We start from the raw sequence: 15,284 nt of genomic DNA on the forward strand, positions 1-15,284 counted from the left end.
CCACCACCACCAGCTGGTACAGTGTCCCTCTGTACATGGTGGTCATTGTGGCCAAACAACTCAATCTTTGTCTCATCTGACCATACAGCTTTCCTCCAGAAGGCTTTTTCTTTGTCCATGTGGTTAGCTTCAAACTTTAGTTAAGCTTGAAGGTGTGAATTTTGGAGCAGGGGGTTATTTCTTGGATAGCAGCCTCTTAGTCCATGGTGATCTGAACTGTAGACAGTGATCCATCAGCTTCCAGTTCATGGCAGGACTGTGCTGTGGTGGTTCCCAGGTTGTTCCTGACCATCCAAACCGATTTCCCTTCAGCTGAGGGTGACAGTTTGGGTTTTCTTGAAGCAAAGTGGCTTGGCAAAGTGACTACACCTCACAATAACTTGGATACAATTGTTTGAACTGATCTTGGAATTTGCAGTTGTTTAGAAATGGCTCCAAGAGACATTCCGGAGTTGTTTATATCTGTGATCCTCTTTCTCAGATCTGCACTGAGCTCCTTGGATTTACCATTTTACTGTGTGTTGGTCAATCCAATGAGTGCTGTAAACAAACCCTTTTTATGAAGGCACAGAGAAGCTACCAGCTGTAGTCAATCATGATCGCTAACAGGAAGTTAAGAGACCTTGGCCTTGGCAAGATAAGAGACATTTTGGAAGTTTCAGCACCTCTGAATTAACAATCTAAGTGAGCGTATGTAAATTTTTGACCCTGTATGTATAATTTTGACCCTGTGTTGATTTCAGAAAACCCAAAGAAAATTAAAACTTGTGCACCAAATTATAGTTTTTTTTAAATTAAAGATGTATGCTGCACATTCTGCCACAGAAAAAGAACAGTTCAAAGAAATTACTGAAAGACCAAATATTGCCATGACATTCATATCCAAGATGACATTCATGTCACCGTATGTAAACTTCTGACCACAACTGTAGACGGTTCCATGGTCTGTTTTCACCAGCATTAACTTTTCCAGCAGTTTGTGCTACTGTAGCTCTTTTGTGGGATTGGACCATGTGGGCTAGCCTTCATGCCCCATGCGAATCAATGAGCCTTCAATACCCATGACCCTGTCGCTGGTTCACTGGTTGTCCTTCCTTGGACCACTTTTGGTCAGTACTAACCACTGTATCATACCGGGAACACCACACAAGATGTGCCATTTTGGAGATGCTCAAATGGACCCAGTCATCTCGCCATCACAATTTGGCCCTTGTCAGAGTCACTCAGATTCTTATACTTGCCCATTTTTCCTGCTTACAACACGTCAACTTCAAGAACTGACTGCTCTCTTGCTGCCTAATATATCCCACCCCTTGACAGGTCCCAATGTAATGAGATAATCAATGGTATTCACGTCACCTGTCAGTGGTTTGGATGTTATGGCTGATCGGTGCGTATAAATATCACATAAACAAATCTCAAAGCACCATTCACTGCCTGTTACAGAAAGACCATCACTATCCAGGTAAATTATATCCCTGGATATTATTTGAGTCATAGCACTTTCAAGATTTTTTTTTTTTTTTTTGTTGGAAATGGCTTACAGCAAACATTTCTTTCGATAGCAACATTCTACAAAGGTCTGTATTTTATGACCACTCGAGGTAATGGGTCATGTGACAGATCAGGTGATAAACCTTGTACTGACTACATTCACATTACCCATAATGCTTTGCACCTTGGAAGGGTAACCAAAATATAAACAAACTACTGTAAAACAACATGGCATCGCACACTGACAGTAATCTTTCAAATTTAAATCTCGCTAAAACCTTCAAAGAAGTGTCAAAACTAATGAAACCAAAGCTTAAAGAACTCTGCAAAGTCTTTACTGTGGACTTTGAGAAATCAATCGGTAAAAAAGCGCTTGTAAATATCGTATTGTATCGAACACTTTGAACATCTTGACTTCGGGTGACAGTGAGTCAGCAGCCTTCTTTGTCTGTAAACATGGGTGTTCCAACATTTACTGACCTGCAGAAGTTAAAAGATCGGCAGAAGAGCTGAGAAAGATCGATGCTGATCATAGAAGAATCGACAGTGAAATGGTTTTTGCTGGGTGCTGGTTACGACGAGAAAGCCGTAAGAAAATACAAAACGCTTTGTGCATGGGAACACAAGCAAGGAAATCACACAGTCAAGTCAGTACTGTAAACACAGCAGAACTGCCAAATTAATTTTTAATGTTTAAGTTGATTTTGATTTCCTTCACTCTGATTTTCGTCGAGCTCATACGCTACCAGATTACGACAATCTTTGGGCTGTTCGAGGAAGCTGTTAGGACTACAGGGTCAAATACTAGGGGAGAGTGGGGAGGAGTCCCTTACGAAAATCTACCATGGTTTACTATGGTTTTACCATGGTTTTTATGTAGTAACCATGATTCTACCATGGTATCTCATGGTGATTCTAAGTACTATGAACCAACCATAGTATTACTATGGTTCATCCATGGTAGTAACCATGGATCTACTATGGTATTTCATGGTGATTCTAAGTACTATGAACCAACCATAATATTACTGTGGTTTATCCATAGTACTGCAGTAGCTGTGGTAGCATCATAGTTGTATATGTAATAGGTCATAGTAACTATGAAATTAGTTTAAAAAGGGATAGTATGGTTTTTAAAAGGATGCACTAACTGTAGCATTACCATGCTTTCGTCCAACAGTCAATGCTGTAGAGAAGGATCTCGATTAACAGCCCAGATACATTAACATTTACTTAGAACCTAAAAATTTAAGTGAACATTGAGGTAAAATGCATATAGTACATCCTAAACAACAACAATAATAATACACTCTAAAAATACTAGTCATGAAATAATAAAAAATAATAATAATAGTCATGAACCATGGTGGGCGGCACGGTGGTGTAGTGGTTAGCGCTGTCGCCTCACAGCAAGAAGGTCCTGGGTTCGAGCCCCGGGGCCGGCGAGGGCCTTTCTGTGCGGAGTTTGCATGTTCTCCCCGTGTCCGCGTGGGTTTCCTCCGGGTGCTCCGGTTTCCCCCACAGTCCAAAGACATGCAGGTTAGGTTAACTGGTGACTCTAAATTGACCATAGATGTGAGTGTGAATGGTTGTCTGTGTCTATGTGTCAGCCCTGTGATGACCTGGCGACTTGTCCAGGGTGTACCCCGCCTTTCGCCCGTAGTCAGCTGGGATAGGCTCCAGCTTGCCTGCAACCCTGTAGAAGGATAAAGCGGCTAGAGATAATGAGATGAGATGAACCATGGTTTTCATGGTTACCCAAAAAACCATGAATAACTATAAACCATGGTTAATTTTCGTAAGGGGTGAGCCATGGGGAGAAGTGAACCACTTAAAATTTTTCTAAATTTAGCCAGGGTTTATCCCAGTTAACTTGTCATATGAAGTCACCAGGGAATTCCCCTGACTTCAACCCACAGTGGATGGAAGCCTGGCACCCTGCTCACAATAGGAGAACAAAAGTCTAAAATTCAAGGTAGTAAGTAAATATTTCACTTAACATGTTTTTTCATCCTATTGTCTAATAAACCAAGATAACAATCACATTGTTATTGTTGTTGTTTATTAGGCATGTACTATGGTATTGTGTGATGACATAACCTGGGCCACATCCTTCCGTTCAAATGTAGGTCGACATCAGAAGCAATGGCGGGTCGTTTTGGGAGGAGTGAGCCACACAGTGCATGGGAGGAGTGAGCCTAGGCCCACTCCTCCCTTAACTAATCTTGTGTCATGGTGATACATTACCGTACTAATACTTTTACATGTAATTAAGGTATGGGGCTATAATCCACAGATTACCAATAATCCTACCAACCCTTACCATTGTTAAATCTCTTCTCTCCGGGCAACAATATTGCCTGTTAATCAAGATCAAATTTTCTCTAAACTATCACCCAAAATTGAAACGCTTTTAATTTGATTGTGATGGGATTTCCTTGCATTTCAGTCACTCCCAAAAGGTACCATGCCATTCCAGTACAAGAAAAAGAGGGAAAAGTTTGGATCAACGCCAGCTGCTGACATGTTACGGGCTACAAAACGTGTTCTTGAAGGATCTGAAAGTATCCGTGCTGTTGCAAAGCAAACCGGTATACCACGTGCTACCCTCAGACGCTATGTAGACAATGCTAGAAAACATGGCCTGGAGGAAGCAAGAATGGCACCAAACTACAAAAATGTTAAGATTTTAGATTTTTTTGATATCTTTACTGTTTTACAAGTTTTACAGTCTGATTTGTTTTTTTTAATACGTTTCATTTGTTACAGTTCAAATAAAAGTTTGTATTTCATGACAAATGTCATTTGTTCATGATTTCAAGCCAGTGGTCCAGTCCTCCCCATGGGGTGGTTCACACCTCCCTTAGATCGGGAGGAGTGAGCCATAAAATTAACAGGCTTTTTCTCCCATCTGTAGAACTGATGGTTGTACGATTAGTTGTACAACTTGGTTCGTGTTGCAACTACTCTGAATACCTTTCATTTGCATAGGATCATTTTAACTTCGGCCCTTTTATTTTGGCTAGGGGTCCAAAAAAAAAAAAAAACCGGCTCACTCCTCCCCACTCTCCCCTACATTCGAGCTCCCTACATAAACACTAAAAGGAGAAGAACATGTAAGCTTACTGACACTGCATCGTTTGCGCTTTGTTTTGGGAGTTGACCCTTCAATAAAGTCGTCCTTTTCAGTTCTTTGACTTGTCCTTGTTTTTTGCACTTTTTATGACTAAACACAAATACAGACGGGTTGTAGGCTTTGTGACTTGGATCATCAGACTTTACTCCACCACTGAAGTGTGCAGAACACAGTCACGTGCTGTCTGCCGGTGTAACATTTTGACACTGAATTCTGTCTAAGCACGCTTTTCGATGCTTAGCTTCTTTACGTATTCTATAAAACTTTAAATCAGGAAAAGTCATTTTCCCCCATGTGAATTCGAAGAAATGGCTGAGATTATCTGACTTAGTAAACAAATATAGTGCCTGGTTACCCCCCAAGGTGCAAAGCATGATGGGTATGGAAAAGTAGTCATTTGGAAGATTTGGGGGTTTACAGATGGGGTTGACGTGACAGACGTTATGTAGTCATATGACAGTGTTGTAGTTGAGTCACTAAACCTTGAGTCTGAGTCCAGTCTCGAGTCCCTAGTGTTCAAGTCTAAGTCAAGTCCAAGTCATTAAAAACATTTCAAGTCAAGTCCAGTATTGATCCGAGTCGAGTCCAAGACTCCAACCGCACCATTTGGCGGTGGCTGTTTTAGCGCCATTAACATTAGTTTGTTCCTGAACATGACGTATGAACAGGTGAATGTGCTTCTCTTTATCAAGGAGTGTGAAGTATTCTGTCAGAGATGGTTGGGAGACGGATGTAAGTGCAGAAGGTGTGTTTATTAATACAAGTGAAGATGGTAAACAATCCAGAACGGCAGGCAAAATCATAAAACAGTGAAACAGGCAATTGGTCGAGCGAGGCACAAACAGGCTATCATAGACTCGGCAGAATCAAAGATGAGAAACAGGAAATCAGGGATCAGGAAACCAAACAAGGAAATAAGGCTTGGTAATGTGTCAGCAAAGCAACTCAATACTTCGCAAAGTAAGTGTGTTTTCATAGATTTTATATAGACGCGCTGATTGCGCCTTAATCCTGTGCAGGTGCGAGTCGTTAGCAGCGCACGAGGGTCTGCTTGGCACGCGACAAGGCGCACAGATGTGACACTGACACAAAATTAGTACAGAATTAATATAGATATCAACATCTTATGCCAAATTATTATGGCATGTTACCAGAAACATAAAGAAAAAATCCAAGTCCTCATCTCCATTTTCCGAGTCCAAATGCAGTTAATGTACGAGTCAGAGTCCAAGTCTGAGTCATCAGTGCTCAAGTCCGAGTCGAGTCACGAGTCCTTAAAAGTAGGGCATGAGTCGGACTCGAGTAATATAATCCTGCACTATGATGAATGTTATGTAAAGTGGTAGTGTTAGTTTTAATTTTGCCAACACATTAAAAGTCACTGGATAGCTGCATAAATGTTTTAAAAAGTGGAAAAACTTTTGAGACTAAACTTTTGACTGAGACCCCATCCACACATATAGGAATATACAGAGTTGCAATATTTTGGAAATGTTTTTAAAAAGCTTTGTTTTCAGGGACCCCCCTCCCCCAAAAAAAGATAGTTTTATGCAGGCAGGAATCGAAACCACAAAGGAAATCCTATGTTTTCATAAATATCCATATAGATGTGGACTTGTGCTTTAGCTATTATCTCATTATCTCTAGCCGCTTTATCCTGTTCTACAGGGTCGCAGGCAAGCTGGAGCCTATCCCAGCTGACTACGGGCGAAAGGCGGGGTACACCCTGGACAAGTCGCCAGGTCATCACAGGGCTGACACATAGACACAGACAACCATTCACACTCCCATTCACACCTACGGTCAATTTAGAGTCACCAGTTAACCTAACCTGCATGTCTTTGGACTGTGGGGGAAACCGGAGCACCCGGAGGAAACCCACGCGGACACGGGGAGAACATGCAAACTCCACACAGAAAGGCCCTCGCCGGCCACGGGGCTCGAACCCAGGACCTTCTTGCTGTGAGGCGACAGCGCTAACCACTATACCACCGTGCCGCTGCTTTAGCTATTATGCCAGAAATAATTTTCTTCAACAGGCCACTTAATTATAACCCATTTTATCCAGGGTTTGGCTTTCATTGTGCAAAGGCTTGCTTTTTCTTCCTGAGTATTGGGAATTTTTTTCGCTGAGGCCACGGAGTCAGCGTTTTTGGAAGCAGTAAGCAATTGTTGTGTGCATGAATTGGTTCTCTTTCTGGAAGGATTTTGGCAGTTAATGTGAGGCTGCATCATAAGGTTTGTTGCAATGTTTTTACTACAGAATAGAAAGCCACAATGATCATGGTGGTGTAACCCAACAGCCTTAGATAGTTAGCCTCATGTATTATTTTTTTATCAGCTTGGTGTCTGTTGAACCTTCCATAGCATGTAATTTTACAATGCAAAAAAAGGGTGAGGTGATGGGGTCGCAACTCCACACACCACCACTATCCAACTGAGTGTTGGGATTTTTTATCAGGGTTGATCTGCCATGATTCTGTGACATTAGAGGCGGCGCAGACAGCCAGTATGGACGGCCTTCATCATGTGAGAGGCTAGATGGTGCGGCCGCTTGCTGGAATATTGACCGTGTTTTGCCCGTCACATGATGCTGGATATGGGGAGACCAGACTGGGACGCCAGATGTATCAAGGCCACCTAGAAAGGTACTACTCCTCCAGAGATCCTTGACCCCAAGGATCAACACCCTGAAAAGGGACGTGGCTGCAGCCAGTACTGCTGAGCTAGCCAACTGCATGGCTGATCGTCAGGATTGGGGCTCCAGGCATGCGACTCGGCTGAGGCCGCTGTGAGCAGTGTCTCATTTATCATCTTTTTAGTTGATAGTGAATATTTGACACTACATTACATTAACAGCATTTAGCAGACTCTCTTATCCAAAGTGACATACAACATACCCAGAGCAGCCTGGGGGGCAGTTGGGGGTTAGGTGCCTTGCTCAAAGGCACTTCAGCCATTCCTGCTGGTCCAGGGAATCAAACTGGAGACCTTTTGGTCCCAAAGCTGCTTCTCTAACCATTAGGCCATGGCTTCTCCATTTTCATAGGCCGAACCCAACAAAAGATTTATGCAATATTAACACAAGTTTTGGTAATGCTGATTTCTTTCTACTCACATATATACCTGTTTATTCTATCCACATTCACTGGATATGAGCAATCACACACTCTGATTGGATACAATAGTACTAGGGTATCAGCTCATATACCGTGAGTAGAGAAAAACAAAATGGCGGCGCGTGTTGCTGAACCCACCGAGGACGAAATAAAAACTCTACTCGAAAACAAAACCCAAAAAAACCAAAAGAAAGCAACAAAATATGGAACGAAAGTATTTCATGGTAAGATCATATCTTTTTTATTTTTCAATAATCATTATGATCACATTTTTCACAAATTGCTTCTGTCATTTCACCGGTTTGTTTACATTCTAAGCGGAAATGATTTTGCCGGACGTTTTGTATGAAGTTTTCATTTATCGAATTTGCAAAAAATAAAAATGCTCTGTTTCTCAAAATCCAGTGAATGTGGATAGAATAAAACAGTTATTCCACTCAGTCTCATCGTACCTTGCTTACCCGGTGCTATGCGCCTCATCGGCTATCAGCTCATGTACGATGAGATTTCGTGGAATAACTTAATTAACCACAACCTTACTTGTGCAATATTGCTTACGGTAATTACTTTGTTTGTGTTTTTTTTGAACGGTTTGGTCTGAACCACTGAAAAACCACTGGCCTTTGCTGTGTCTGCATCAGGAGTGGGATCAACCAGCTGACGACCCTTTAGCTTGGTGAGCGAATTTATCAGCCACAGTTTTGCGAGTCAGTAGAAATCAAGAAAGCAGGACTGTGGTCTATTTGGTCATTAAAAAAACAAAAAATTGGAGGAGCTGCTTATAACCTCCGCCAGCTTTGTTGGAGGAGGTTATGTTTTCATCTCTGTTTGCTTGCCTGTTCCCAGTGCAACTTAAAAAGCAGTGAATGGATTTTGATGAAATTATGAGGAAAGGTGGGCCATGGGCCAAGGAACAGTTGATTTGCTTTTGACGTAAAGCCAAATATGTGGCTTGGCGGATGTATACACTCTTAACTAGCATGACAAAAGACTTCTGCCTCAATATTTTCTTACCGCTGCTTAGGATACATCTGAAAAAAGATATCTCGTCCACTTGGGTTTTTGTGGTAAAGTTGCTTTCTGTCTCAAACAGGAGTGCCCAACAACATGGCCTGTGCATAATAACGTTAGAGAAGACTTGTGATGAAGTGATAATGGACTGGTAGGCAGGAGGTCTGTCTGTCTGTCTGTCTGTTTCAGTTCTGCTCTGATTCATTTTGCCCTTCAACCCTGCTGAGTCTCGGCAATTACGGCTGACATTCTGCTGAAGTCACCTTGCCATCTTACTTCCACCATCAAAAGACATTTTGAAGGAGTGACCGCTTAATTTGCATGACTAAAAAGAAACTATGCATATTTTTTTCCCCCAAAGTTGGCATGATCTTCGGAAAAGGAAATGTAAAAACCCCCTTCCGTTTGGTCCTCATGTCTTTTTATCCCTTCTCCTTTGAGACTGATCTCTAGTCATTAACTGAGCTGCTGCTCAATCCAGGAGAAGTGAATTGGAGCCTAAGTAAATTATACCGAATGATTCCTCGTTAGACCTGAGCCAGTTGTTCTCTGGATAATGGGGTCAAAGCTAACACGCTTTTAAGTGTTCTCCATCAGCCCTGATTACTGCTGGATGACGTGGGCCTGGACTCATGGGTCTGATTCAGAAATAAACACTTCCTTACAGTACGTCACCTCAGCTACTTCTCTGGAAAGAGGGAGAGTGTGTGCATGGATGCTTTTTTCCCCATCTAAAAAGACACGCCATCGTTTCATATGATGCAGCCACTTAAGTAGGACTTAAAATTTCCATTGTAGGATTGTTTAGTTACAGTTTGATAATAGAAACTATCAGAAAACGACAAAAGCGAGACTGATGAGCAAATGCAAAAAGAAGGCTTATTTATCACTGTATAATAGCTTTGAAGTGTGAAAGTGTGACAAGGGATCAGAAAATCATACTCAATCTCTTCAGCCAAGAGCTCTTAGAAACCATTAGACAAATCGTTTAAAAACATTGTGTCTCATTTATCAGGCTGAATAAGAATGAATTGATTTGTAAATCATTTGCCAGAGCATTTACACAATGACTGTGGTACGGTATTCGTGGAAATTCAGCAAGTTGGGGGAAAAAAAAAACAAAACAAAACATTCCTTTCCTATGAGAGCTTCTCATCCCATTCTCATTATCTCTAGCCGCTTTATCCTGTTCTACAGGGTCGCAGGCAAGCTGGAGCCTATCCCAGCTGACTACGGGCGAAAGGTGGGGTACACCCTGGACAAGTCGCCAGGTCATCACAGGGCTGACACATATGGCCCTTTTCCACTACCCTTTTTCAGCTCACTTCAGCTCGCTTCAGCTCACTTCAGCCCGACACGGCTCACGTTTCGACTATCTAAGAACAGCACGACTCAGCTCGCTTCGGCCCTGCTTAGCCCCCAAAACTCGCACGGTTTTGGAGTGGGGCTGAAGCAAGCCAAACCGAGCCGAGTGGGGCTAGGGGCGTGAGGAGACACTCCCCTGTGCACTGATTAGTGAGGAGGAGTGTCCTCACATGCCCACACACGCCCCGCGAGCACGCTGGGATCTGTCAACACCGTAAACCCGGAAGAAGGAGAATTACGAGAATTATGAAGCCTTATGCGCTTCGTCTCATCTATACGCTCTTGCCAGTATCTGTTGGCGTTGTCGGTGACTACAAGCCACAGCACCAAGACCAGCAACACTAACGACTCCATGTCCTCCATGTTTATTGTTTACTCTCCGGGTCGTGAGACTACCGCTTAAAAGATCACTGATGTCACTGTTTGCGCCGCCGAACGACATCACGTGACGTCCACCCACTTTCGCTAACTCCACCCAATGTGTCCACCCACTTCCAGCCAGCACGGTTCAGCGCAGTTGTAGTCGAAATGCAACTCCAACAGCCCCACTCAGCTCGACTCAGCCCAACTCAGCCGCATTGGTAGTGGAAAAGCGGCAATAGACACAGACAACCATTCACACTCACATTCACACCTACGGTCAATTTAGAGTCACCAGTTAACCTAACCTGCATGTCTTTGGACTGTGGGGGAAACCGGAGCACCCGGAGGAAACCCACACAGACACAGGGAGAACATGCAAACTCCGCACAGAAAGGCCCTCGCCGGCCACGGGGCTCGAACCCGGACCTTCTTGCTGTGAGGCGACAGCGCTAACCACTACACCACAATGCCGCCCCCTGAGAGCCTCTGAGTTTCTGTAAATTCATGAACTCGCTTGAACATCAGCTGATCAGCTGGGAATCAGATCAACGTCATGAGTAACTCGCTGCAATTTTAAATACAGATTGCATTGACAAGTTCAAATCTCTTATTTCAATATTTCAATCGTACGCACAAATGCAGTCAAGATTTGCTGAACCTCGTGTGTTTCATAATGACTTGAACGACACAATCCATAATTTAAGGCAAATAAGACGAACCATTCACTTGGAACAAAAGTAATGGCACCATATAAACCAAGGAAGAGACAACGTGTGTCTACGGTAGCTGGCATCCTGCGACGGCTGAACCTCATTGCTGAAAGTTTTAGCACACTCCAAGCTTAGGAGGCGCTCTTTCACCAATTAACCGTTTTTGTTTTTCTTCTTTCTGTGATCTTCGCCTTTTATGGAGTTTTGTGGCCATCACAAACTATAAATCAGCTGTGCTGTGAATGCGTTTGGGAACGGCTGATTGGCATTTATCAACATACATTTAACAGTTATTCCACAAAATCGAGTCGTACATGAGCTGATCGCTGATGAGGCGCGTAGCACCGGGTTGGCTATAATCCATGTACGACGAGATTGAGTGTAATAACTGTTTTATTCTATCCACATTCACTGGATTTTGAGAAACAATAAAAATAAAAACTTTATACAAAATGTCTGACAAAATAATTTCCGCTTAGAATGTAAACAAACTGGTGGAATGACAGGACCAATTTGTGAAAAATGCTCTAATAATAATTCTTGAAAAATTAAAAAAAGGATATATTCTTACCATCAAATACTTTTATTCCATATTTTGCTGCTTTTTTGTATTTTGGGGGGTTTTGTTTTTGAGGATAGCTATTGTTTCATCCTCAGTTGGTTCAGCAACACGCTCCATTTTGTTTTTCTCTATTCACGGTATATGAGGGGCGGCACGGTGGTGTAGTGGTTAGCGCTGTCGCCTCACAGCAAGAAGGTCCGGGTTCGAGCCCCGGGGCCGGCGAGGGCCTTTCTGTGTGGAGTTTGCATGTTCTCCCCGTGTCCGCGTGGGTTTCCTCCGGGTGCTCCGGTTTCCCCCACAGTCCAAAGACATGCAGGTTAGGTTAACTGGTGACTCTAAATTGAGCGTAGGTGTGAATGTGAGTGTGAATGGTTGTCTGTGTCTATGTGTCAGCCCTGTGATGACCTGGCGACTTGTCCAGGGTGTACCCCGCCTTTCGCCCGTAGTCAGCTGGGATAGGCTCCAGCTTGCCTGTGACCCTGTAGAACAGGATAAAGCAGTTAGAGATAATGAGATGAGATGAGACGGTATATGAGCTGATATCCTACTAGTAGAGTAGCCAATCAGAGCACGCGATTGCTCATATCTAGTGAATGTGGATAGAATAATAGAGGATATTACATGGTTGCGTGAAAATATGAAGTTTATCTTCGAGTGGTGAATGTATTCATGAGTGAGTGAAGTGAATGAGTGAAATATTTTTCATCACGAGATGATAAACTTCATATCTTCGTGCCACCATGTAATGTTCTCTAAATTATATAGACACATCCATGAAAAAAATGCAAGTTAATCAAAATAATTTTAATTTTGAAGTAGTTCACCGTTTTGACAACATACGGAAAAACACTGGGAGTGACGTCATCGGAGTGAAATATCCAGAACTATGTCACTCAGATCTGTGATGTATTTCGTATAAAAAAATGCGAGTTTTTCAACCTGAGAAGATAAACTTCATATCTTCAAGCCAACGTGTGATTTTCTTTTTATTATATCGACACATTCACAAAAAAAGTACCCACATTTATCAAAACAATTCATTGATTTCCTCGCAAATGACATGTAGAGATTAACGTTACTGTTTTTCAATCTCGGTGTCCCAGATGTAGCTCATATGAAAAATATGAGTGGTGTATTTCCCAGTAATACACTTGTTTCCATATAATATTACTAATTATTATACATACAGGACACTTTTTCAATGGAATAAAAACGTGTTCTGGGCGGCACGGTGGTGTAGTGCTTAGCGCTGTCGCCTCACAGCAAGAAGGTCCGGGTTCGAGCCCCGTGGCCAGCGAGGGCCTTTCTGTGCGGAGTTTGCATGTTCTCCCCGTATCCGCGTGGGTTTCCTCCGGGTGCTCCGGTTTCCCCCACAGTCCAAAGACATGCAGGTTAGGTTAACTGGTGACTCTAAATTGACCGTAGGTGTGAATGTGAGTGTGAATGGTTGTCTGTGTCTATGTGTCAGCCCTGTGATGACCTGGCGACTTGTCCAGGGTGTACCCCGCCTTTCACCCGTAGTCAGCTGGGATAGGCTCCAGCTTGCCTGCGACCCTGTAGAACAGGATAAAGCGGCTAGAGATAATGAGATGAGATGAAGTTCCTTTGCTCTCTTAGTAGTAAATCAGCTGGACACGGCGAGACACATATCCTCCCACTCTTTATTTTCAGTTTCAACACCATCATTCTCCTGTTTGGTTTTCATTTCAGCTGCATGTTCTTTCACACTCCTGGAGACTGGTGCATCAAATCATGTCACTAATTTGGCTGTGTCCTCACTATTAATGGATATTTGTTCTAAAGAGGAGCTTACACCACAGTATTGAGACTGTTTGAGAGTGGAAATGGCGGATCCATAACTGGAAGTACCTAGAAAATTGTTTGGCCAGGATTGTGTGTCTGTCTTTTAATTGATCAAACCTCAAGACTGATCCATTTTCTGAAATGTCTCCCAGTGTCTTCTTGCCATTATCAGACCGTGGTTTGTTAGAGAACACTGAAGAACAAACAGCATCATGAAGACCAAAGAACTCACCAGACAGGTCAGGGTTCTGGAGAAGTTTAAAGCAGGGTTAGGTTATAAAAAAATATCCCAAGCTCTGAACATCTGAAGAAGCACTGTTCAATCCATCATTCAAAAATGGAAAAAGTATGGCACAACTGCAAACCTACCAAGACATGGCTGTCCACCTAAACTGACAGAGCGAGCAAGGAGCGCACTGGTCAGAGAAGCAGCCAAGAGGCCCATGATCACTCTGGAGGAGCTGCAGAAATCCACAGCTCAGGTGGGAGAATCTGTGCACAGGACAACTATAAGTCGTACACTCCACAAATCTGGCCTTTTTGGAAGAGTGGCAAGAAGAAAGCCATTGTTGAAAGACAGGCATAAGAAGCCATGTAGGGGACACAGCAAACATGTGGAAGAAGGTGCTTTGGTCAGATGAGACCAAAGTTGAACTTTTTGGCCTAAATGCAAAGTGCTATGTGTGGCGGAAAACTAACACTGCCCATCACCCTGCACACACCATCCCCACTGTGAAACATGGTGGTGGCAGCATCATGCTATGGGGATGCTTTTCTTCAGCAGGGACAGGGAAGCTGGTCAGAGTTGATGGGAAGATGGAGGGAGCTAAATACAGGGCAATCCTGGAAGAAAACCTGTTGGAGGCTGCAAAAGACTTGAGACTGGGAAGGAGATTCACCTTCCAGCAAGACAATGACCCTAAACATACAGCCAGAGCTACAATGGAATGGTTTAGATCAAAGAATATTCATGTGTTAGAATGGCCCAGTCAAAGTCCAGACCTAAATCCCATTGAGCATCTGTGGCAAGACTTGAAAATTGCTGTCACAGACGCTCTCCATCCAATCTGGCTGAGCTTGAGCTATTTTGCAAAGAAGAATGGGCAAAAATTTCAGTGTCTAGATGTGCAAAGCTGGTAGAGACATACCACAAAAGACTTGCAGCTGTAATTGCAGCAAAAGGTGGCTCTACAAAGTATTGACGCAGGGGGGCTGAATACTAATGCACATCACATTTTTCAGCTTTTTATTTGTTTAAAATTTTGAAGACCATTTATCATTTTCGTTTCACTTCACAATTATGTGCTACTCTGTGTTGGTCTATCACATAAAACCTCAATAAAAAACTTTTAAGTTTGTGGTTGTAAGGTGGAAAAATGTGAAAAAGTTCAAGGGGTATGAATACTTTTGCAAGGCACTGTATGTCACAGTTTTTCAATCTCAAATGTTCCAGATGTAGCTCATATGAAAAATACGAGTGGTGTATTTCCCAGTAATACACTTGTGTGCATATCTCATCTCATTATCTCTAGCCGCTTTATCCTGTTCTACAGGGTCGCAGGCAAGCTGGAGCCTATCCCAGCTGACTACGGGCGAAAGGCGGGGTACACCCTGGACAAGTCGCCAGGTCATCACAGGGCTGACACATAGACACAGACAACCATTCACACTCACATTCACACCTACGGTCAATTTAGAGTCGCCAGTTAACCTAACCTGCA

General features: G+C 43.0%; 1 protein-coding gene across 1 annotated transcript in view; it reads left to right on the plus strand.

Moving 5' to 3' along the window:
- Positions 1-15,284, plus strand: part of trpc4b (transient receptor potential cation channel, subfamily C, member 4b) — a 100,513-nt gene that overhangs the window by 60,365 nt on the left and 24,864 nt on the right. The window lies entirely within an intron of this gene.

Source organism: Neoarius graeffei, chromosome 17 (assembly GCF_027579695.1).
Source record: "Neoarius graeffei isolate fNeoGra1 chromosome 17, fNeoGra1.pri, whole genome shotgun sequence".
Classification (NCBI taxonomy): Eukaryota; Metazoa; Chordata; class Actinopteri; order Siluriformes; family Ariidae; genus Neoarius; species Neoarius graeffei.